Source organism: Euleptes europaea, chromosome 8 (assembly GCF_029931775.1).
Source record: "Euleptes europaea isolate rEulEur1 chromosome 8, rEulEur1.hap1, whole genome shotgun sequence".
NCBI classification, from domain to species: domain Eukaryota; kingdom Metazoa; phylum Chordata; class Lepidosauria; order Squamata; family Sphaerodactylidae; genus Euleptes; species Euleptes europaea.
Window position 1 is genome coordinate 24,170,465 of NC_079319.1, and position 25,903 is coordinate 24,196,367.

Below are 25,903 nucleotides of genomic sequence, written 5' to 3' on the forward strand. Positions count from 1 at the left end.
ATAATGCTATCCTGGCGTTCATGATTATTTAATATTTTTTTCTCCTGGCCGCCGCCAGAGTGCTGGTGGGAAACAGAAGCTGGGGGTGGGAAATGGCCCACTCCCACTGGGAAACTGCCATTCCTAAGCCTTCCTGACCTCATTATCCCATAAGACGGGGGCCACAACAGAGAATTCACATGTTCTAATTTTTTGCTTTGTCCCACTACAAGGGAAAGGGTGCTAATAAAGCTGCATTTTAAACCCCTGAATGTCTAAATGTTATTGTCTCAATTTTTATTGAATTGCAGAGACATTTTTTCCATGAAGCGACTTCCTGAAATTAATTGTGTTTAGGTTATCTAACGAGGACACTGGGTAATTGAATTACAGCTTTGCCTAAGAGACATTGGCATTGGCTCTGTTCATTTACTTTTTTCATGACTGCTCTTTAGTTAACAGCTGCCAATGTTTTTTTTCTACCCTGCAGAAGTTCATAAATTATGCTAATGAGAATATTTGGTGGCATAGCTACCCCTGTCATCAAGTGCATCGTCGAGGATAGGACATGCAATAATGGGTTTAAATTGTGAAAGGTACTGGCTGGATATTAGGGAAATTGTTTTTACAGTAGGAGTTGTTCGACAGGAATCAGCTACCTAGGGAGGTGTTGAGCTCCCCCTCACTGGCAGTCTTTAAGCAGAGGCTGGACAAGCACTTGACAGGGATGCTCTAGGCTAGGGGTGTCCAATCTTTTGGCTTCCCTGGACCACATTGGAAGAAGAATTGTCTTGGGCCGCACATAAAATACACTAACACTAATGATAGCTGATTCATAATGTTTTAAGTAAGTTTACGATTTTGTGTTGGGCTGCATTCATAGCCATCCTGGGCCGCATGCATCCCGGGGGTCGCAGTTTGGAGAAGCCTGCTCTAGGCTGATCCTGCATTAAGCAGGGGGTTGGACTAGATGGCCTCCCAACTCTATGATTCTATGGCCTGGTTTAATGTAAATACTTGGATTGATATTAATTCTCCTTTAAGTCAGTGAGGCTAAACTGCCTCAAATACTAGGGATCCACAAATACCCACAGATTCAGCTCATGTCCTGTTCGCCAGTTGCAAACAGAGACATGATTTTTCGACAATCAGTTTGATAGTTTGCCTATCTGTTGATGAGTGTTCAGCAGGCTGTTTCACTCTATTCAGTCTTAACCATGGAATACAGTTCAGTTGGCTTTTCAGGCATGTGCGTTCTCACACAGCCTGATTAAAGTCTACTACTTTTTCATCCTTGCTGCCTAATTGCTCTGCTCAGCAGACAGTTGTTTAAACAGACAGATCACTCACAGATCATATGAATCTCATGCGGCTAAACTGGAATATCTGTTGTCTGATAGAAACCACTGAGTATCCGGACAAGTAGCCAAATTCTGTCTAAGGATATGCAAGACATGGGGAGACGATATTAAAGCTGACACAAGTTTTAAACCCATTTGACTAGCTCAAATGTTCATGCAGCTATTTTTGTTGTTGTATTGAACTATGGTTGTTTTAATGATGTTTTAACTTTGTAATACTACTCAAGGACCGCAATAAATTATAATGAATGAATGAATATAAATTTGTCACCTGCCCTTTGGTGTTTGTTTAAGTATTCCCTAGTGATGTTAATGGCTACTGATCAGTTTGAATCGGCAGCATCTGTACACATGCACAATTTTGGGAAAACCCAATTAAACTGGTTTCGTAGGCATTCACTGCTGCTCAACACGAACTGATCAGCTGACATCTGATTGCCATCTTCAAACACGGTAAGTTCGACCGTCGAACATATTCACAGTGAAATTTGCAGCATCCCTATCAAATACCAGTAACTTCTTTTAAAGAGAGCTAGTGTAGTGTAGTGGTTAAGAGTGGTGGACTCTAATCTGGAGAACCGAGTTTGATTCCCCGCTTCTCCACATGAGCGGCGGACTCTAATCTGGTGGACCAGGTTGGTTTCCCCACTCCTACACATGAAGCCAGCTGGGTGACCTTGGCCTAGTTACAGTTTTCTTAGAGCTCTCTCAGCCTCACCTACCTCACAAGATGTCTGTTGTGGGTCAGAGGAAGGGAAGGAGATAGTAAGCCAGTCTGATTTTCCTTAAAAGGTAGAGAAAATCAGCATATAAAAACCAACTTTTCTTCTTTTAAAGGTTGTCTCCATTATGTTGGCTCCATATCCTTGTAAAATAATGGTGTGTCCCATCTGTTTACAATATATGAGTTTTTGTGAGCCTCTGAAAGAATGCCAGGCTGAGTGAGAGTAGTTTGTCTGCTGCCTAATGAACTCGTGGAAGATTTGAACCAGAGACTTCCTCTTCTGTAACGCAAATGTTTCACCGCTATTCTATCACTTTATTTGTGGACATTTCAAATTCAAAAATGAGATTTCAGGGAAACACTTAAGAATGCATTTCTAGTATTGTACCTTGAAGTGGTTACTGCCTATAAATAATGATCTGTCCTCTATCATTCTGAACACTGAGAAAAGCATTGGTTTCTAGCTATTTGTGTATCCAGTTCCATGTAAAATGTTTGGTTGACTGAATGTGCTGGATTTGCCAACAGTTTGAATGTATAACTAATGCAGCTCTGGTTGGAACTATGGTTTGCTTTTCCTGTATTCTCTTAAGTTAAGTCACATCCTTCTCCAAGGTAGCCTTGTTTCTTGACCATTGGAAAGCAGGTTGGCATGGTGGCCAGGAGTGCCTTCTATCAACTGCATCTGATTTGTCAGCTCTGTTGTTACCTAGACGGGGCTAATCCATGCTTCCATAACCTCACGGTTGGACTACTGCAATGTGCTCTACGTGGAGGATTTAGTGGCTTGTTCCTACCATGACTTCTACCTTTGTGATCCATTGACTTGAAAGGAAATCGAAGTACCCAGGTGCTTTAGCTGCAACTGAAACTCAGTTTCAAACAATTGAAAGATTTACCTAATGAAGAAAGTATTGAATGTACAACAGAGATGGATGGGTGAAATTTGAAACACTATAACAGCAAAGTTGCAGAGGTGCGGATAAAACAGCCACAGATTAGCTGAATTTTACCCTCAGGTAGGGTTGCCAAGTCCCTCTTTGCCATTGGCGGGAGGTTTTGAGACGGAGCCTGAGGAGGGCAGGGTTTGGGGAGGGGAGGGACTTCAATGTCATAGAGTCCAATTGCCAAAGTGGCCATTTTCTCCAGGTGAATTGATCTCTATTGGCTGGAGATCAGTTGTAATAGCAGGAGATCTACAGCTAGTACCTGGAGTTTAGCAACCGTACCCTCAGGTTTCTAAAAGATATAACTAAACCTGCATTTCCCAAATGTCTGGTGCACTTGTTGCATTAATTTAAACAGGGGACACATTTTACTCTTACTTCAGTAAAGGGTATACTTTAAAACGTGTACCTAGAGGAGTAAATGGTTTTAAATGTGTACTTACTCAGAGAAGCCTGCACCCTTGTATCTCTGCATGAGTCATTGTTCTGATATGCCTGCCCCAATAGCAAATAATTTGCTGTATCTTGGCATCAAAAATTATCCAATCACACAGAGATGGAGCAGAATGACCTGCCCCCAGAGCAGTCCATGCAGAGAATCAGCATGCATCCTGCCTTATAAGTTAGAGTTTAGTGTTTTAATTAATTTGCCATGGCACATTCATAGTAGTTTATTTATTTATTTGTTACATTTATAGCCTGCCCTCATTCCCAGCCAGGCCAGGCTCAGAGCGGGTATTTAGTACATTTTTATGATGCCTTTCCTTCAAGGAGCTGAGAGCACTGTACCTTATTCTCCCTTCCTCCATTTTATCCTCACCACAATCAGGGCTGCCATCTTCCCACCAGGGGTGGTCGATCTCTTGCCCCCAGCTCTTGCTTCCCACCAGCATTCCAAGCAGCAACAGGAAAAAAATAAACAAAAAAAATCACCATTGGTCCAATGTCATGATATCCCATCAGGGGAAACCACAGAAATGATACCATGCCTCTCTAGGAATTGCCAAAAACTCTATGGTTTTTCTGTACAGTTGCTGCTGCCAATTCCTAGACAGGTGTGACATCACTTCTGGGTTTTCCCCAAAATTGACGTCACACCATTGCTGATTGCCCCCTCCCATGTCCCCGCCTCCTGGACTCCTACCAGTTCCTAGACTATGCTTGGCAACCCTAACAAAACTCTGTAACATAAGTTTGGCTGAGAAGCGACAGGGAAGTGTTAGGAGGGTTGGATATGACTTAAATGCCGGTTGGTCGGGCCAGCCCAGATCGAGAGTGGGAGGGGGTGGCTTCCTTGGCTGGCTCATGGGCCGAATAAGAGTTCTCAAGGGGCCGGATCCGCCCCACGGGCTTTATGTTTGACACCCCTGCTCTAACCAGTACACCACAAAGCCTTTTTCTGGAATGCCTGTTTTGGCAGGGTTGCACTTACCAACATACGTAGATGCAATCTAACTGAAAGCAATCACTTTAAAATCCTGTCAATGTTAAGCATGTGCTTCGCTCTGTGTCATTGCATTCAATGGTGCTTGAACGTTGGCCAGACGGGGCCCATTTTTTTTTTTCTTCACAGACCTGGACAGTTGCCTTACGCAAAGGGTGTTCGTGCCAATGTTAAGGCCATCCTGGCTGTGTTTTTGTTTGAGATTATCTTAAATCCTAATTTCAATTAAATTTTGCACTAATGGCATTGCTGCCTCTAATGCTCCCTAATGCTTGAACTGACACAACATGCTGACTCTTTTGACCTTTCCACTTGAATTCTGGCACGCAGTCATCCCCTTACATAATCCTGTTTCTCCACTTACAGTGCAAAGCTGCCTCCATTGGCTGGTAATAATTAAAAGCTTATCCATAGCAGGATTGGGAGGTGGGCAGCAACTGATAAAATTGCTAGTGCTGGGGGAGGGTATTGGCAACCGTTTACATGGTCAATGTGAGACAATTCAGGAAACACTGCGTAAGATGCCCCATGTTTAAACCCTGACTCTTTTGCTCATAAGCGTATCTCTTGCAGTCTTCCTTTTGTTTTGTGATCTTAAAGAGAAGAAAAACTATTGAAGATCATTTGTCAAGTTATCTCCCAACACAGGAAATATTTTCTTGTATGCAATTTCGTTTTTAATCTTAGGTGTCGGGACTCTAAATTTATTACTGCTAATACAAACTACAGGTTCCATACAATTTTTCTTCTCTGCCTACCATTTACCAAATGTTGCATGTTTATTATAGAAACCTCTTTGCTTTTTTTTTTGTCTATAATTTTTTTAAAAAAAGATAAAAACTTTCAAAGACAAACTGAATCAGTCTGTCACTGATTCTTTAGGTACCTAAGTCCCAGGCATAAGAAGAAGAGTTGGTTTTTATATGCTGATTTTCTCTACCTTTGGAGGAGAATCAAACTGGCTTACAATCTCCTTCCCTTCCTCTCCCCACAATAGACACCTTGTGAGGTAGGTGGGGCTGAGAGAGTTCAGTGGGAACTGTCACTAGCCCAAGGTGACCCGGCTGGCTTCATGTGTAGGAGTGGGGGAACAAACTCAGGTCACCAGATTAGTGTCCGCCACTCATGTGGAGGAGTGGGGAATCAAACCCTGTTCTCCAGATTAGAGTTCACCGCTCCTAACCACTATACCACGCTGGTTCTCATGACAGATAACTGTTGGGATTGGGCAACTTTAAAACTAGTTTCTTATACCTAGGTAAATCTAAACCCAAATTGGGTCCCGTAGATTTTAACAGGATGCCTGGAAGCAGCTTGGGTCTCTATGATTTTGTGGATTAATGGACTGCATAGAAGGTTTTATTTTTACCTCTAGAAGCTAAAATATACCAGCTATGGCCATGATGCAGTGATCATGGAGCGTAACAATGTTCGGTATCTCAGAGTCAGAGTGTGGTGCAGTGGTTAGTGTATAGAAACAGGATCTGTGAGATGCAGGCTTAAATCCTTGCTCTGTCATGAAGCAGAGAGTGCCAGTCACTTCACTTTCTGGCTGAGCCTTGCCTACATCATAGGGCTGTTGGTCAGGGATAGGATAAAATGGGGTTGAGAGAACCATGTATACTTCCCTGACTTCCTTGGAGGATGGGTGGGATTAAAAGTGCACTAGACAGTCATGTGAAAGACTCCTTATTTTATTTACATATTTTTAGCCCACCTCTACACTCATAGGGACCCAAATCGACCCACAACAATAGAAAAGTAGGTGAAGTCAACATTGGACCATCCTGGGCCATGCCTTCCCCTTTATTTTTCACAAGGGGATACATGTCCAGGACATCCTTTGTGGACATACTATATTGAATTGCTCTGCTGCTGCTTTATTTGCCAACACAAGCCATCAGCATAGAGGTTAAGGGGTAGAGCACAACAGGCAATAGAGTCTTTCAGTGAAAACAGACATTCAAGCTCTGTGTGTGTGTGACTGGAGCCTTTCTCTCCCTATGGTTTCCAAGATATATTACATCTGGCCTTCTACAGAGCAGACAACAGGTCTCTCGTTTTGAGAATAAAGAATCATCAAGGACTGAGTTACAGATTTCTTAGTGCATGCCAGACTGCCATTAGTGTGTTGTCCTGTCCGATGAATAAAGTTGTCTTGTTCCTTATAAACAAAACAAAATGGCCACAGGGCTTCTTAAAGCTACTGAGCCATGACAGCTGAATTGATGCATTGAGGGAGAAGCACATCATTTCTGGAAGTTCCCTTTCTTATTCCCTCAGGACTGACTGACTTGAGTTTTAGAACAACCAAATCTGGCTTCACTTTTGAAGGACAGTTGTAATGTTGTTTAACTGCATGCGGATGGTATATATTTTTTTTAATATGGTTAAACATAAAGTTATCAAAAGTCACTCTCTGACGGAATGAGTTCATGTTTCAATCCATTATCAGCATAGTTACAAGATTCAGCTGCTCAGCCAATAAATTTGCTGACCTAATTTTTAGTCACAAAAGCTTCTGTCAAGGGAAGGGATGGGGGAGATCATTCATGGCCCACAACTTCCTTGATTCCTAATGCTCCAGAAGAGCAGGAAATTCAGGCTTCTTCCAGGTAGATCTTAAATCACTAAAATGTTCTCTTTGTTGTACTGAGGGGAAATGTAAGCAGACCTCGCAAGAGGAAGTAAGTAGAGCAGCAATAAAAACTTCCCTCCCTTCACATCTGAACATCTGTTCCAATTGCTGACATCTCTGTTACAAAAATAAAATGCTATGCAGGGGATAACAGTGGCAGTCCCAGTAACGATAAAAGCTATCCCCAACTGCTATTGATTCAAGTTAACTGAGATGGGTTTCCCCCCTACCCCCAAGTTTAGGTCCTTGCAAGAAGTCCCCACAACTAGTGAAGGAACACTGTCCACTTTTACACCTGGTCACCCTACCTGATTGGTGTGCTCTTCGCCCCCTCTTGAATGAACATAATGGTCCAGCGTGGTGCAGTGGTTAAGAGCGGTGGACTCTAAATCTGGTGAACCTGGTTGGTTCCCCCACATGAAGCTTGCTGGGTGACCTTCGGCTAGTCACAGCTCTCTCCGAACTCTCTCAGCCCCACCTACCTCACAAGGTGTCTGTTGTGGGGAGAGGAAGGGAAGGTGTTTGTAAGCCGGTTTGAGACTCCTTAAAGGTAGAGAAAATCGGGGTATAAAAGCCAACTCTTCTTCTTCCCTCTGAGTTGCCAGTGCTTTCTGTCATTCCAGCACACATTTTCTGCATTTGAGTGCAGACGAACGCTTCCCTCTGAAAACTTCCCTCTGTGAATAGGTATGATTAACAAATGAATGGCTTGACTACAGATTAAGGACTTTTTATTGCTGCTCACACTTGCCTACTTTTGGTTCTTGGGGTTTGCGTTACTTTTCTACCTGCCACCTCTTCTTAAAGCTGCTGCTGAGTGAACCTTATATTTATTCAGCAGTAGGCAATCCCGTGCCAAAAAGTTGTCTCTAAGGCTGAAGGTAAGGTAAAGGTAAAGGTCCCCTGTGCAAGCACTGGGTCATTCCTGACCCATGGGGTGACGTCACATCCCGATGTTTCCAAGGCAGACTTTGTTTACCGGGTGGTTTGCCAGTGCCTTCCCCACTGAAAATGCATCCTAAAACGCAGACATGGAAATGCATACAAACATCCAGAGAAATCTTGTTAAAATGCAACCCCCTGCCAATCGACTCAATACACAAACAGGGAATCAGTCCAACTGATACGTGGTCAGTTAGTTTGCAGCAGTGTTGGATGGGTGAAAAGCAAAGGAAGAATAACTTGGCCAGGATGAGGCAATGGTGACCGGGGGCGGTGGGGAATGCTTGTCTCCACACATAACAATGTTAAGTTTTATTGTGCACATTTTGATCCTCCTCAAACAGTAAATAGTGTATTGTAATTGTAAAGTAAGCAGATATTTAAGTATAATGCCTAGAGTCCATTCCTCCCCCCCAAAGCAGCCATTTTCTCCAGGGGAACTGATCTCTGTAGTCTGGAGACCAGTTGTAATTCCAGGTGATCTCCAGTCCTCACCTGGAGGTTGGCAAACCTACATAGCCAGGTGGGCATGACTCTTCCAAGAGACTTGTATAAAGATTGGTGGGAGAACCATCATCAGCCCGCTGCCACACGGGTCAGTGGGGAGGGGAATGGGGAGACTTGCTGGCGAAGTGGTGACACGGTGGTTTAACCATAGAGTTTGGGGGAAATGCTAGATGGTCAGCCCAACGCAGCGATGCCGCTTCCAGGTTGTGCCAGAAGCCTGGCACATCACAATGCCGCTAAAGAGGCTGTACCGCACTACTCTGGTAAGTCTTCTGCTGTACCTGTAAGTGCAACTGAGGAAAGTATTACATCTGATTAGGCACTGAATCAGCACATGACACTTCCTTATAATGAGTCAGATCACTAGTCTATCAGAGCCCATATTGCCTACTCTCCAAGCATTGAGGTAGAGGTCTTTCGCATCACCTATCAGTTGCCTGATCCTTTTAACTGGAAATGCTGGGGATTGAACCTGGGACCTTCTGCATGCCGAGCTGATATTCTACCCCTGGGTCATGGCTCTGTCCCTGCAATTGGTGATGGTAAACTCTGTGTCCCCTGCTTCACATCAATGAATCTGTTGTTTGCATCTGCCGGTTTCATGGAGGCTGTCTATACAAGGTGCCCAGAAAGCGTCTCTTTTAGCTATAACATAGCTTTCTACCATCCCAAAATGTGATACATCTTTTTAAATTTTGAAACAGGAACTTTTTGTTCTCATTTTACGTATAATTTTCTCTCCTTCATTTATATTCTGATTGGAATTGTATCATGTTGCAAATAAAGGCATGCATATATTTATTCTTCAATTCTTTTCCATACCTGGGGGAAACATGAGATTTTCCCCCTTGAATTGTAACTGCAGTTTTTCCCCTCGTTATTGCTCGGCTCGTGTGTTTGTTACTATGACGACAACCTTCAGCATATTGTGCTTATTTTACAGTCATTAATAAGAGCAGATGTATAATTATGCTATTCTTACTCAATCCATTAGATTGCAGATGGCATTATAAAACCCTTTCATTTAGAAGAATACATTTTGACTGTTTGTTTATTAATTTCCCTACAGACAGATGATTCACTGAGAGCCACAGATACTTGTGGAGAAATTTCAGTGTGCTGTGTAAGGGTGAAAGGGTCATAGAGCCCACATGTACTATCCAAAAAGTTAAAGCACAAGGTTTTTTTTTAAAATACAAAGAAAATTAAGCCTTAGAAATTACAAACATTTACCAGACAGATGGTCTTACTGCTTTGGATATGAAGGCTGCAATCCTAAAAACACTTTCCTGGGAGTAAGCCCCATTGAATCAAATGGGACAAAAGTCACTCAGAATTTGAACAGCCTCTCCAAATTCAGTAGATGGGTAAGGTTACTTTTCCAATCCAGGTGTAGCTGCAGATCTTGTGTCACATTCAACAGCTGGTTGATGTTCTTCCCCTTTTACATCAAAAGGTGCCTCCAGCAGTAAGGCTTGGATAAACCCTGAAGTCAGTAGAGTTCAGATGAGCAGTCTACTGAGCACGTGCAAATTGGTCTTGCTTCACTGGACCAAAAGCCTGCAGTTGATGGACTGAAAATGAAGCAATCCCATGGCCCTGATGTAAATTGCTGTTAGTAGCTGTGGACATACATTCAGAATCGTGTCCAAGACCTGGGCCAGAATCCTTAATCATAGATGCGGTCATGCCACACAGGTGAGAGGTTATATCCTTGCTAAGTCAAAGTCAGGAAATGAGTAGCAAGCCAGATGGTCACAGCCAGGTAGGGCATTGGAAGGCAGGCATGACTAGTACCGACGAACTAATGACATTGTAATAGAGAGAAACCTGGTAATTCAGTTGAGCTCTTCCAGCTTAAGTCTTCACAACAAGTGGCTATGAGGTGGTCTCTACATTACAATCACTGTGAAAGACCACATGGGACATGCTCCTGTGGCAGATGATCCACACAGCAGCTGTAATGTTTACGGTGGCTGTTACCGCACTAGGTATTCCCAGCGATGTATTAAGAGTTTGAAAATGTTATAAAAAATACTGTTCGCACTTTCTATGTATTCCCAGCGATGTATTAAGAGTTTGAAACTGTTATAAAAAATACTGTTTGCACTTTGTTTGGCCCCTTTAGCTGTGAAGACATCTTCCAACCATTTTTTAGCCGTGGCATCCAAAAACCCTTTTAAAGCGATGTTTTTATAACATTTCCAAACTCTTGATACATCGCTGGGAATACCTAGTGCGGTAACAGCCAGTGTCTTGCAATGTGGAACACTGCATTCATATGGAGGTTTCCTGCATCACTCTCCCTCATCAGATGTTGCCGTATTCTCCCCACACATTAGGTATGATATGTATGTACATATGTGCTGTCAAGACATAACCAACTTATCACAACCCTAACAAGTGGCTTTTAGTGAAAGTGAGAAGCAGAGGTGGTTGGCCATTGACTTCCTCTGCAGAGTCCCCCTGTCCAAGTACTGAACCTGCTTAGCTTCTGAGATCTGATGAGATCAGGCTTTACCATACCATTCCACATCCCAATAGGTGTAATACTAGCCCAATAGTTGTGATACTAGCCCACATCCCCCAATAGGTGTGATACTAGCCGGATTCTGGGCCCTGCCTGAGCATTCTCCCCATGCAAAAAATGGTTTGCATATGCCATTTTGGCTTATGTTCTCTCTATATGGTGCTCCCTACTAAAACTGCATTCCATCATAATTAGTGTAATCTGGGATGGCGCTACCACGAGGTAGAATACGATGGCCCTCTCAGGTTGAAGATTTCAGCCGCCATTTAAAAAACATGAAACAGTCTGTTTTCTAATTATTATACTTTTACTGCTGGGTGTTGAGTAGGACTGTTGCCGCTCAAATTTTTCTGTTTCAAGACACCAGAAATCTTGGTATATCAGTCCCTTCCACTGAAATTAACAAGAGATTTTTCCAACCTTTTAGTTCCCTGAGATCACCTGTGAAGGATTAGGGTGCTATTTGTTAGGAAGGCAAGATCGAGAAGTACTTCTTAATGGTGGCACCCGTTTCCCAGTAGGGTTTTGGAAAGGGCTTCAAGGTTCAGTGCCTCAACAATAGTCTAGAACAGCAGTTCACAAACTTTTTGAGTCATGGAGCACTTTTCAGGAGAGAAATTCGTCACAGAGCACTAATTTTCACCTAGCACCTATATACTAAACCAAATGACAGTAGTCTTTTTCTTTCCAATCTCTTCATGGAGCACTAGGAGATGTTTCGTGGAGCACCAAGTGCTCCACAGAGCTCATTTTGTGAACCCCTGGTCTAGAATAATACACTTTTTCTGTCTGTCTTTCAGTGTAAGTTATGTATTAGGACAGCTAAATCCAAAGGAGGGTAGTTGTTGTATGGAGGAGGCAATTTGGCAGGTGAGGTGTCCCAGGTCAAAAGCCTTTGCACACATGCTTGCCCTACAGGGTGTAACTCTACTTAGGATTGCCTGGTAACTCATTTTCAGCATTGCCTTTTCAGATGCATCATTTAACATATTTGTCATTTTCACTACTCAAACAAAAGTTGCTCCCTTTCAAAAGGACGATCATATGCAAAGACAAGGGTACTTGTACTTTTTAGCCCAAGAGGAGAATATTTGGGCAAGTGCAGCTTATCACTCATGTGATCTATTAAGGAAAAAAAGTGGCCGCTGAAACCTTGAAAGGGACAAGATCCCTTTCTCCTTTGCCATTTCTTCACCATTTCATCTTAGGAAAGCAGCTACGTGCTCGCTCCAATCACCCACTCACTGAGGGCAAACAAATCCCCTCTGCAATGTTTAGGGATTTTCTGCTCTGCAAGTGCAGCCGTTCGGCAGATCTGCAGCTTGAAGGTTATGTCAAGGCTTATTCAGTTCTGGAGAAAGCAGCTTTAGCTGTTAACCTCAGATCTGCCCTCCTCCAGGAGATTTATAAAAGCTTCCTGGGCTGCTCTTCTCACACTGGCATGGCATGACTTCCAGCGCTTGGCACCCAGTCAGGAGTCACGGGCAGCACAGAACAGATTTTGACAGCTAGTATTCAAGTTCTCTTGCCGTCTGAAGTGTCATTAATGTCAATTCTTTCTTTTCTTTGCCTTTTCTTCTCCTGTTCTTTTGCATTTTTAATCTGTCACACTGGGATAGGCAGTGCTTCCTTTCCCATGAAGAACATGCCCTGGGCTTAGTTTTGTTGCAAGGATAATTGACACAATGAATGTGAAGAGCTTTTTTGGGTACTATACAAATGCTGCTGTCGCTGTTCTTAACCATTTGCATTAGTCAGCTGGAACTCTTTAGTCTTTGCATGCAGCCAGAGAGTGATGTTCTTCATTCATTTGGGGGGCATATCACTAAGATTACGTGGGATAAAATGAGCGGTGCAGGCATTTGTCCAGGTGTGCAAGCTTCCTCCTGCCCCACTGGTTTTATAATCTGCAGTAGAAAAAGTGTAAAATTTATAAGGCAGTTCTAAACAGAATGATGGATTTCTGTCACTTCAGTGTACTTAGAAGGGTGTAGCTCTGCTCAGGTTTGCACTATAAAAGGTGCCCAGACATTGAAGATTGGGAAAAGCAGAGTATGCGGTGATGGAAAAGCTGACGAGTCAAGTAAATAAAAGACCTTTTGAAGAGTTTCTTAAAAAATGGGAACTGTATTTTGTATATGCTTCGTAATGATTATATTAATACACTGTTGAGGGGAAGAAAAATAATAAATTGTGTTGGGTGTTGTGGTTTAAAAGTACTGTATTTTGCCTAGATAAAGATTAAAAGTTGTCTATAACCCATTTGAATATTGATAAGTGGACAGGAGTTACAAAAGGCATACATAGGTTATGGTGGCAAATCAAAACAAAGCACAAATATTATGATATGATTGTTAGATTGGGGAAGTTAGTTTTAATTTTACGTACAGAATAATTAAGAAAATAATCGCGCATTCCTGAGCTGTGCCGGCGGCCAGGACGAAAGTCCTCTGGAAGCCGGCAAAGGCCTGCACCAGTGCAAGGGCCCACAGCACCGGCGTCTGGGCAGCGTACGCCGGCGTTTGTGGCCCCAAGGCCGGTGTGAAGTCCCAGCCGCCGGCAGAACCTTCTGCCGGCATCTGGATGTTTAACTAATGGAAAGAAACGTGTGCTGACACAACGAAGTTAGAAAAACAACAGCACCAGCTCAATGTATAAGTACAATAATTTTTTACCTTAATAGTCCATGATTAAGGAATAGTTTCCAACAAAAAACTGGTTATCACCAGCAGATATCCTCAGTAAATCAAAATCAGAATCAAAACAATTCCAATACCAATCAGTCCGGTGGTATAAGGTTCCAATGAAAAGGTCCACAACTCGAGAAATACAAAACTGAAATACAGTACAATAATTTTGGAGTCCAAGTCTTTCAGTAGTACTGTTCCAAAAACAAATCCAATGCATGTCCAATACAAAATGGCACCTCCGGATGGGTGATCGTTTCACAATGTGAATTGCTTCTTCAGTTGATTAATACTGCCTTGATAAACATTGATTGATTACTTCTGTCTTGATGAACATTTCCCTTATGAATAGTATATACTTAAAGTGAGCACAAAGACCTCTGAAAAACAATATACATCATAAGCCATAACATATATACATAAAGAAGAACCTGATGTGCAAAACAACGATTACAGTCCAGCTTACCAACAGCAGACCAGCCGCGCCTCTCGGTTCCTCAGGCTCTGCCTTGGCTGGTGCCGAGTGCAAAGCCCGTACAGACTAAATTCCTAAACCCAGATAGCCTACACCTGAAGATAATAATGAATGAAATCATTTAAAGGAAACAACTTAAATCGAATTCATTATTAAGACCTAATGGAGACATGGTTTTGAATAAATGAACAAATTTCATTTCGTGTCTGTGTAATAATTTGGCGACATCTTCTTGGTTGTACGGACGAGGTTTGTATTGCCACAGGGCAAAAAATAAAAGATCTTTGTCCGAATGGCCTTTCTCTAGATAATAGTTGGTTAACGGAGCCTCACGTGTTTTGGAGCGTATCCTTGCCCGATGCTCTCCAATACGAATTTTTAATTGCCTCGTGGTCGATCCAATGTATAATAAAAAACATGGACAAAAAATTCCGTACACCACGTGAGAAGAACTGCAATTAGTAAATTGATTAAGTTTGAATGTAAAATTTGAGCTAGAGGAACTAACTTCCTTAATTGGCAAGGAGTACGCGCACATGGCACAAGTGCCACATTTAAAATGACTTTTCGGTTTCGATTCTGTTTTACTATCCAAACAATCCGTTTTTACTAAATAGTCACGCAAAGATTTAGTTTTCCTTAGTCCAAACAGAGGAAACTCACTACATCCAGGTACATTATATAACACGTGCCAGTGTTTACGCACGATCTTCTGAATTTCGTGAGAAAGATGATTGAATTCTAAAGAAGCAAAAATTCTCGGCTTACTAGGCTGACTGCGTTTTGATGTTTTCAGCAACCTATCCCTGGAGGTAACAGTGGCTCGAGCCAAAGCATCCCGTGTGACCTGGGGATGGAATCCTCTAGTTTGGAACCTGTTACAAAGATCAGAAGCTGCAGAAATAAAATCCTGTTCAAATGTGGAGTTGCGTTTTAATCTAAGGATTTGACTAAAAGGCATCATGGCACCGGCCTGGGGGCGGGGCTGCCGTTAGGTGGCTTCCTAAGCTCGGGAACGCCCCTTTTATTTAGGCCCTATGAGGGTTGCACGGATTTTTGCCGCCGGGCGGAGGTTTCTTGGAGGGCGGCGGTTTCTTGGGTGGAGGTTTCTTGGGAAATTCTTGGAGGGCCGAAACCTCCTTAGGAGGCAGCGCCGCTGCGTTGCCTCCTAAGCCCGGCGCAGGCATTCCCCTCAGGAATGCATGGTAATGTTTTTGTTAGTAAAGTAGATTTTGGTATGCCATAATGTTAGAAGTGTTTTGATGTTATGTCTGTATATTATCTGCTTTTGTGAGTTTGTGGAGAATATATCAAACATCAAGTAGGATACTTACCTGTACATAACATATTCAGGTGTATTATTGTCATTTTGTTGACTGTAAATGCTGCAAGCTGCCTTGCACTTTAGAGAATGGAAGGGTATAAATGTTTAAACAAATTAATGTGTAGCATTCAGCTAATTATGCTTCTGAAGCATGCTGCGAGCTTATCCAAAAGTGCACATAATGGTGTGGCCACAGCCAGCTTCTAAGGCGCCTTCCTCCATCCTGCCTCCACAGCCTGCTAGGTGGCTCTTCCTCCAATGCGTTGTGTAAAGAAATACTTCCTTTTATCAGTTTTGAATCTCTCACCCTCCAGCTTCAGCAAATGACCCCGCGTTCTAGTATTATGAGAGTGGGAGAAAAGCTTCTCCCTGTCCACTCTCTCCAAACCGTGCATAATTTTATAGACCTGGGACTTCTGCATGCAAGGTAGATGCTCTACCACTGAGCCATGGCCCTCTCTTTTAAACCTGGAAACCCATATCAGTGTTACACATGACACAGGGTAAGGACCATGGATCAATCCATATACTCCATAATGTGCCGATCAACATATAGTCCTTATTGTTTTCTTACTCCAGCAGCCTTGTTGCAACACCTCTTCTGGAATATAATTCTGAAAAATAATTCTGAAAAAGAATCGGTTTTTTTGTTAGGCTACCGAGAAAAAGCTTCTGCTGAGAAAGCAGAAAGACAAAGACAATGGCAGGCTTTAATGCTTATCAATTTTCAGGATATCTAAGCAAATCTAATTAGTTTTCAGAGCTTAAATTGGGATTCCTGAACGTGTGGGGTTAGAATTCTTTAATGAAAAAGCCAATTAAGAGAAAAATCCCAACATATTACCATTATCAGAGCTCAAAGCACAGCCTGATATCCCCAACACAAGGTTCAGGCAGATTTCATGAAAATCTGCTCCTCTCTGAAACATATGGAGATAATGACTTGGTGTGATCCTTCAGACATGACTGTGGTACTCTAATTTCCTCATTATGAAAATAGGAGGAAAGCTGAAAAATAATTCAGTTCTGCATACTAGTTGAACTATACCCTGTTCAACTAATTACAAATCAGCCAAGTCACTCTTCAGTACAAATTTATATCACTTTAATATCATAAAGAATTGTATTTTTCTGTGTGGTGCTGAAAATTCTCTTTCAGAGATTCCGAGTTCCCTTCATACCCTGACCTGGATAGCCCAGGCTATCTCCTCAGATCTCAGAAGCTAAGCAGGGTCAACCCTGGCAAGAATTTTGATTGGAGACCTCCAAGGAATACCAGGGGCATGATGCAGAGGCAGGCAATGGCAACCCACCTCCTCATGTCTCTTACCTTGAAAACCCCATGAGGTTGCCATAAGTCAGCTGTGACTTGATGGAGGGGGGAAAAGTTTCCCTCACAGACATGGAATGTCCAGAGTTCCTCAGGAAGAGGCATTGATTTAAAACAATCTAATTTGTTATGTAAATAAGCAAGCTCATGTTGTCTCCCAGTATATGCTGTGACTGGACCAAGGTCCAAAATACCAAGGGTTGGAGCCATCCAGATTTTTCATTCAACTTCACCTATTTCCCCTCCTTACTTACGGTTCCTGTTGTACATGCCTTTTCCCATGCAAATCCCATAATGCTCAGCGTAGCCTTTTTGATGGTCAAAGGAGACGTCCTTTTCACCAGTGGAACAGCTAGTTGCATCCAACCCTATATCCTTCCTACCAGTACAATTCTGAAGGCTGTTCTTCCCACTCTTGCCTTTGAAAGACGACGTCGAGAATCGATGAATCAACCATCTGTTTTTTAAAACCTTTTACTCCTGTAGGATTCTCTTTCTCTGGAACCTTAAGGTGTGCTGTGGGCTCATATGGCCTTTCTCCCACTCCTTCCCAATTCTTGACCTCAGGTTGATTTGAGTCAAATAGCACCTTACAGACCAACAAGATGTTGGGGGTATAAACTTTCATGAGTCAAAACTCCCTTCGTCAGATAGGAGTAGGAATGGAGATCTTTGAGTCGCCCAGGTCAATGCGATGGAACAGATAGATTTTCTGTCATATGGGAGTCCTTTGGAGGTTGTAACACAGTGCAGTCTACATTGTGATGGGAGAAGATGGGTGAATAATGGCCCTACTTTCCTTAAGGGTCTTTGGCTAGATGGCCTTTTTCCTACCATCAACCTTAAAGTTTTGGCTTCAGATGTATCACTCTATATAACAGAAATGGGGAAAAGTTGAGTTATCAGAAAGTAATTGCTGTATCAGGTAACTGAAGGCATCAGAAATGAAGTGAAGATTCTTGTACTGGTATCATTCCCGGTAGGCTGCACTGGAAGTGCTATTCCCAATGTATAGAAGACATCAGAAGGCTCAAGGTAGACAACCAGCAGAGACTTCAGGGGTCTGATGACCATCTAACTCCTGAAAACTGCTTGTGGAGATGCACTACAAAGGAAGATGTCGGTGTGAACCTATCTTGTTAAAAGAGCTAGTGAGTGCTAACAATAAAATATGGTGACCTTAGACATTATAGCAGGAGACCGTAAGCTGCTTGGCTTGTGGGATCATGGATTGCTGCTACTGCTGCAATACTGAAAGGGTTGCTACAAGGTGAACAGGCAAAACGCACCGTTCTTTACCATGTAATTGTCATGCAGCTGAGATCAGGGGATTACCCAGTCGATTAGCTCTGCTCAGTTGGTAGGAGGCTTTTAACATTACAGCAGCATGAGGCATGAACTCCCCGAAAAGTGGCTTCCACTGCTGAAATATTGAAAGGGCCCTGACCATAAGTACAAATATTTTCTTCTGACTCCTGCAGAGCTGCATTGGGAAATCAATTATTTTAATATACAGAACCCATTCCTACAGCCTGATTATTATGGAGAACAAAAAGACTGCCAAATTCTAGCACTGTATATTATGGGAACTCACACAACTTTTGTACCTTCATCTGTCTCACCAAAGTGCAGGCAGGCATAAGTGTTAAGATCACAGCAGGGGAGCTGGCAAAATCACTTTCCTCATTCCAGCTGGCGGTGACTTTATGCCATGCCATTCTTTCAAAAGAAAGCTGTATATCAAGGCTACAGTGACAGATGCTTTTAAAATGTGATTTCTTCTGGCTTCTCTTATGGGGAAAAACTTTGAAACCTAAAGAGGTTTTGGGGGAAAAAACCTCAAAGGGCTGATCAAAATGATACTGGTGGAGGTGCAGCACCCAATACTGGGACTGGATTTCTTAAAATTCCTAGCTGTACCACAAATAAGGTATTCCCCCCCCCCCATTAGAAAACTTTATAGCTGCCCTTTGCTCACTGCCTTTTGGATACTGATTTTCCATTTGGATGCCTGATAATGTATTTGCAAGTTTGTTTTCAAGGGGGCAGGTGTACATCAACGGGTTGCACATTCAGAAATGCAGTTCTCATATGCATGAGCAGGTTAGTGGAATATATTTGCTACCAACTCTCTGGAAAGTTTCCGACTTTCTGAAGAGCTGCATTTTATAGTCTGACTCTAAACCAATGTCAGCAGCTGCTAAAAATATGACTTTGCAGAACTTACAATATTCATTTGTAAAAAGCAGAGGGTCCCTTTCTTACAAATGAAGTTGGGCCAAATAAAAAAGGAGACCAGTGGCCTCTTTTCAAGAAATGGACATGGTCCATTACCATTATACATCTGGGCCAGGTTGTTTTAGCATTGAAAGGCATTGGTAAGACTTTGCCAATTTTGCCTGAAAACCAAAAGTTTCCATAAGTCCCCAAGAAGCACTGCGGCTATTAGAGATTTCTGGAACAGGAAACTATGAACTGTCTTGGTTATTCAAGGGGAAAATCTTAATAAAACTCTCTGTACCCATGTATACATGTGTGGGTATATATATATATATATATATATATATATATATATCTGCCAGCTGGCACATCATGTATTTGATAAAGCTGGTCTCAGCCCACAAAAGCTTAGGCCAATTAGTCTGCCCCTGACTAATATCATTTGCGATTCAGAAATGAAAGCAAAGCTGTGAAGTTATAACAAGATCTATCTGTCCAATTTCAGAAATACATTCCCTCTTCATTGCTTAGAATAGCTGGATGTACAGACGGTCTCATGAGTTTGCCCTGAACCCAGCAAAAAAGAAAAAAAAAAGCCTCTTTGAGGCCTTCATCTATGAAACAGTCTGGGATGCAGCGACTGGGCCTGCATTCATACGGTGAGGCTTCTCTGTTTCACATTCACTGCAGCTGCAAAGGCTGCGACTTCCCCATTGGCAACAGAGCTTCCACACAATAGTCTTCCACACTCTTTCCTCTATTGGCTACCATTTCCCCTGATTCCCCCACTACCAGTGCTGGACTTTCGGAGGGCTTGTTTCTGGCATCACTAATTGTTACGATTACCATTTTTTTTAAGCCCTCCAAAAGTCCTCCAGTGGCAGAACGGGGAAAGCGGCAACTCTGAAGGGGCCGAAGGAAGGAAAATGGTGCCAATGAAGATGAGACCTTGGAAAGAGCACAATTTCTTGTCTAGACAGTGTGATGACGCACTTGGACTATGTTCTTTCACCTCCCCCCTCAAAAAAAAAAATCAGCAAAATGCTGGTTGGAGAAAGAGTGTAACAAGGAAGTCCCATTGATTCCATGTCATGTGCTTACTTCTCACACATTACAATCAATAGGATTGACAGTGCCTAATTTGTCTGCAGCATGCCAACTGTACTCCAAACAGGGCTTGTCCTTGTATTGTAGGGCAGACCCACAGCTATCCTATCTAACCTGGACAAAATTGCTTGCTATCACAACACCTGAAAGAACGAAAAGTTCCCAAAGGAACCCCCCACCCCGTCGCTGCTATGCCGTTTGTAATCCTGATGCTAATTTGGCACGCTTCTATTGACGGGAGCGGGGCTGCCTCTGCCTCCTCCCTAGCCTCCCATCGGGAGAGCACAAAGGAATGGCCAGGAGAAGTGGGAGACGGCACCGAGCAGCTGTAGCACGTCTGTGCCAGAGTAAATCTAAAGGGACAGAGCCTTCTTCTTTTGATGTTGAAATCCGTAAACATCTCCAAGCTTGTAAAACATTTCCAACATGCAGCTGCTCCTGTTTGAGTTCGTCCTCCTTTTTCTAGGACCAAGATGTGAGGAAAAGGTTTGTTTTAGGGTTGTACGATGCCAGTCGATAGTTAGCAGATAAGGTACGATTTCATAGCTGCTCCATATAATATGTGTAGAGAAAGCAACATAGTTACTGCCGGGAAGCCTGAGAATCCTTGGGAATATTGTTACATACATTTTCCCTGTCTTCCTTCCTTGTGTCTTCATTCCTTCTTATAGTGTGACCTACTACGATTTCTTGAACATTGTAAGAAACATTTCCCCCCTTTGTGGTTTGTGGATTATTGCTGGTAAGATGAATGTGTTTTATCTATTTTAAGTCTCTTATTTTTACATTTCTTGCATTAACACTATGGAGATCCCAGTTGGTAACAAAACGAGAGCCCGTCGGAGGTCGCCTCGCTCTCCCCTGCGTTTTCAAATTCAAGATAAAACAGGTCCTTCAAAACATGAACAAAACGCGGGGAAACGCAGGGGGAGAGCGAGGCAACCTCTGACAGTTGGAAACAGCATGCATAATCCAAACAAAGACCCGAAGTCGTCGGAGGGGTGACGGCGAGTGAAACAGCTGTGCATAAAAGACCAGAGAGATATGTTTTGCAGTTTAAAGTCCTGTTGGTGGTTTTGTTTGAAATGTCTTGATATGCACTGTACTGTCAGCTAAATGCCTAGGGTAGAAAACCCTGGGCACATATCAGTGGGAGGAGCTGTGACTGTGGCTCAGTGGTAGAGCATCTGCTTGGCATGTAGAAGGTCCCAGCTTCAATCCCCGGCATCTCCAGTTAAAGGGACAAGGCAGGTAGATGATGTGAAAGACTCCTGCCTGAGACCCTGGAGAGCCGCTGCTGGTCTGAGAAGACAATACTGACTTTGATGGACCAAGGGTCTGATTCAGTATAAGGCAGCTTCATGTGTTCATATGTACCATTTATAACATAGTTTCAGGTGGGTAGCTGTGTTGGTCTGCAGTAGGAGTTAGATTTGAGTCCAGTAGTGCCTTTGAGAACAACAAGATTTCCAGGGTTTAAGCTTTCAAGAGTCAGAGCCCCCCTTTTCAGAGCTTTGACTCTCACATGAACACATGAAGCTGCCTTATACTGAATCAAACCCTTGGTCCATCAGTCAGTATTGTCTACTCAGACTGGCAGTGCCTGTCCAGGGTCTCAGGCAGAGGTCTTTCGCATCATCTACTTGCCTAGTCCCTTTAACTGGAGATGCCGGGGATTGAAGCTGGGACCTTCTGCATGCCAAGCAGATGCTCTACCACTGAGCCATGGCCCCTCCCCAGAAATCTTGTTGGTCTCTAAGGTGCTGGTGGACTCAAGTCCAGGTCGTTTATAGGGTTGCCAGGTCCCTCTTCACCACCGGTGGGAGGTTTTTGGGGCAGAGCCTGAGGACGGTGGGGTTTGAGGAGGGGAGGGACATCAGTGTCATAGAGTCCAATTGCCAAAGTGGCCATTGTCTCCAGGTTAACTGATTTGTATCGGCTGGAGATCAGTTGTAATAGCAGGAGATCTACTGCCACCACCTGGAGGTTGGCAACCCTACTCATTAATAACATGGTATGAGATTTGACCACACTTGATCAGAACTATGGAGAAACTGAGGAACTGTAAGATTCTTTTCATCATATGGCAAGATGATACAGAATACTAGCTTGCCAAATGACTGCGTGCACCAATTGGATGAATGGATATTGGTATCCCGACCCCCACCCCACCGCTGTGCAAGAGCGCTGCCTGAAACCATAACAATGACAAGGAAAGTTTACCATCCCCCCAGGCAGATGCTCAGAAACAAATGCTTCCAATTGGAGGGTTTTATATTTCTTGTGTGGCGAAGGTACCGTGGGGGGTCCCAAATATTATTTTGATTTACTCTGGTGTTTGCAAATAATGTTGTTGTTTTCAGTATGCTTATTTTTCATTCAAAACAAATGCTTCTGTGGTGCCAAATGCCTCTTGCAAGGGATATGTGAGCATCACGAGCACAATTAACAGCATAAAGGCAAATTAAAAATAGAACATTCGAATGAAAGTCTTCCAGTACATTGTGGAATTTTGCATTTGTTGCTGTTAAAAGGACCATTTCCATAATAGACCAACAGTACAATCCTAAACAGAGTTACACCCTTCTAAACCAATTGAGATCAGTGTGATTAGAAGGGCATAACTCTCCAAAGGATTGCACTGTCTGTTAACTGAACCAGAAAACATTAGGCTGGGGACTTAAAGCTGTCCTGTTGACTCCAAGGGAGATTCCAGGATAGATTTGAGCAGACTTTGAACAGACTGTGTCTAGGAAGTCTCTATGGACTTCATTTGCAGTTTGTTAGCTATGCTTTAGTTCAGTGGCTTCTGAAAGAGCAGCTGGGAAACATAATGATATCCTGAGAATACAAACAGGGAGTAACTGAAAAGAAGATAAACTGGAGAGCTTGAAATTGACTCTGGGAACCTGTTGCAAATTATTTACATGCATTATTTTATTTCGGTTCACAGAGTTAATTGTTGACTTCATTTTTCTACCTAGGAAACCAAGAGCTCATAGGGCACATCTGCCTGTTGTACAAGATGACACTCGGTATATCAGCCGCACCCTGTTGTGCGGGGTTTGCATTAATGATCAAGCCCTGCATTCAGAAGCATCAGGAGAGAAAGGCAAGAAATGTTGAAGCAGGCTGCTTCATCTGAACATGAGAGGCTTGTTGAGCATTGTGAAGCAACTGAAAGCAATTAAGTAGAAAGAAGTGAACGCTACAACAAAAATGTGTATTTCATAGGGCACTGGGCCAGTTATTGTTGAAAGGGTTTTACAATGGAGGAATGAAGGTAATGGACAAGATGGATTCAAGATGAACAAAAGGAGGCACTTCTTTCCTCAGTGAGTAATTAATAGTGCCATTGTAAGCAGGGTTACACACTTGTAGATCCATTGAAGTCAACAAGTTTAGAAGGATGTAGCTCTGCATTAGGATGGCACTGCAAATTGTGGAATTCACTGCAAGGGGTTGTAGTGATGGCCACTAGCATGGATGGCTTTAAAAAGAGATTAGACAGATTAATGGAGGATCGGCCCATTAATGGCTAATAGTAAAGGGAACCTCCGCCTCCATAGACAGTAGGAGGAAGCAACATTGAGGAAGGGCTGGGGCCTCTATGCCTTGTTTGTCGGCCCTCCAGGTTAACTGTTTGGCCATGTTGTGAAAGAGGATCTGAACTAGATGGACTGCTGGTCTGATCCAGCAGGGCAGTTTGGCTTCCATTTAATCTGGGTTTCTTGGATTAAACTCTCATACCAACACAATTACAGATATCAGCTAACTTTACATTTCCTCTGGCTGTTGGGGTCATGTGTCCATGGTTTTGCTTCTTAGCTTGTGTGATAGGTTATCTGAGCTTGGTTGATGATACTCAGCTATTAGTTACCTCATCTTGTTCCCTTGCTTTTTTACTGCCTTTCCGAAAGCAGACTCCATTGTGGATGTTGTTTGTATAACAACCAGTCCGGAATCAAGACTGTTTGATTGGTGGATAATCTAGTTGTAAATAAAAATTAGAGTAGAGCTTGAGTCAAAGTTCATGATGCGAGAATATTTTGTTAAGGTAACAGAAGAGTTAGACTGCTGAGGAAGTTTGGATGCAGGGAAGAAAGGCCAAGGAAGAATATAGGGAATTTAAACACACTACCCACAACCTTTGGCCTATTCTCATCTATTAAATCCGCTCTAAACCTTATCAGTTAAATCCGGTGAGTGTTTGAGGACCATCTAGTGGTTTTGCTTTCAGTTTACAATTTGATCATTTCCAGATTACCTATTGTTGTGGATTTGCTGTCTGCTTACTATGAATGGTTTGGTCTACTTGTTGATCAGTGGGGGACTTGTGTTAAGGGGCTCCACAGAGTTCAGTTTTATCTTCCATTCTATTTAATTTTTGTGTAAGCTGTTGGGAGAGAGGGTCATCAACATGCTGTGCTGGTTGCCTTATTCTTTATTTCTTTGGCTAGACCTCCTGATAATTTAGTAGTTGTCCTGAACTAGTGCCTGGCCAGTGTGTTCAAGGGGCTAAGAGTGAATAAGCTGAAAATGAATCCTGACACAAAGATGATCCTAGTTGGTAAGGCTGAGGTCTTAGAGGGTATTTGCTTCACACATTTGATGGGGTTCAGCTTACCCTGGCTGACTAACGTACGAGTGTAGAGCAATGGTTTCCATCTGTAGGCTGAGGACCCCTGGGGTCCACAGAGTTATTGCAAGGGGTCCGTGCATACGTGCAGCTGGGTAGGGCCATCTTCTGGTAGGGCTTCATCTGCCATTCAGCTTGTTGGAGCATGACCAACTGCCTTTTGTGTGCACTGACCCAGAATGGCTGCTTGCCTACTCACAAGAAGAATAGCTCCTCGTGAGACTCTTGTGTGGGGGTATATCAGCTCCCATTGCCCACACTTTCCCATCTCCGGTGACAACTGAAAGTTTGAATGGAGGCATGGGCTGCGGTCCTTTAAGGAGCTGCTATTCAGCTGGCTGCTTTGTTGCGGGCTCATTGGTTGGCTTCCCAGGTCCCTCCCTTGTTTCTTCCAGCCTGGGAGGCCCACAGCTACATTAGGCAGCCATCAGGGGCCAGGATCATCACCATCCTCTCAAACTCCCAGGGCAGACTGGTAAGTGTGGAGGAGGAGTGGTCACTCCTGAATTGGGAGGGTCATTCTACTTTTGCATGAGCAGCCTCCCCACCCATTATTATCCACTTTTAAGATAGCAGTTTGATGGAGGCAGATTGGTAATCACTACATTATCAATGGTGGAAAAGACCTGCAGCTCAACACATCTGCCCAGAGATCCAATAGCATGTTCTGAGGTCCCCCTGCCTCCAACCCAAGTACCCTAGCTAAGGCCATGGAGAGGGTGGGGGGACAGCCAAACATCCCTTGATCATGCCTGGCATTCAGCACAGTTGAGAATGCTCTCCACTAGAAGCATTTTATATTGCACTGAAATAATTATTTGTGTTAGATCTGATACTCGTGAGTTTCTTAGGAAGCCAACTTACCACTAAAACGCCGGGTTAAAAATCAGAAATAAATCGGCTTCTACCAATTATTCTGTCAAGGGCTGAAAGCTCATTGTGAAAGTAGATTTTCAGCACTGGTTGCATTTAAATTTAAATACTGAAACAGACTGTATGTGGAACCAGATCTAAGGTTGAAACTTTCACAGCTTCAACCAGGCTTGCAC

The 25,903-nt window shown here is 43.1% G+C and overlaps 1 protein-coding gene across 2 annotated transcripts in view; it reads left to right on the forward strand.

Annotated features, from left to right (window-relative positions):
* The window catches only part of NCALD (neurocalcin delta), a 219,685-nt gene that overhangs the window by 178,522 nt on the left and 15,260 nt on the right, over positions 1-25,903 (forward strand). The window contains exon 1 of one of the 2 annotated variants that reach the window (XM_056854612.1): positions 20,573-20,690. The exons of the other annotated variant lie outside the window; for it this stretch is intronic. The gene's annotated coding sequence lies outside the window, so the exon portion shown is untranslated. Of the gene's footprint in view, positions 1-20,572; positions 20,691-25,903 lie in introns of those variants that run through there. 2 annotated transcript variants of the gene reach the window in all.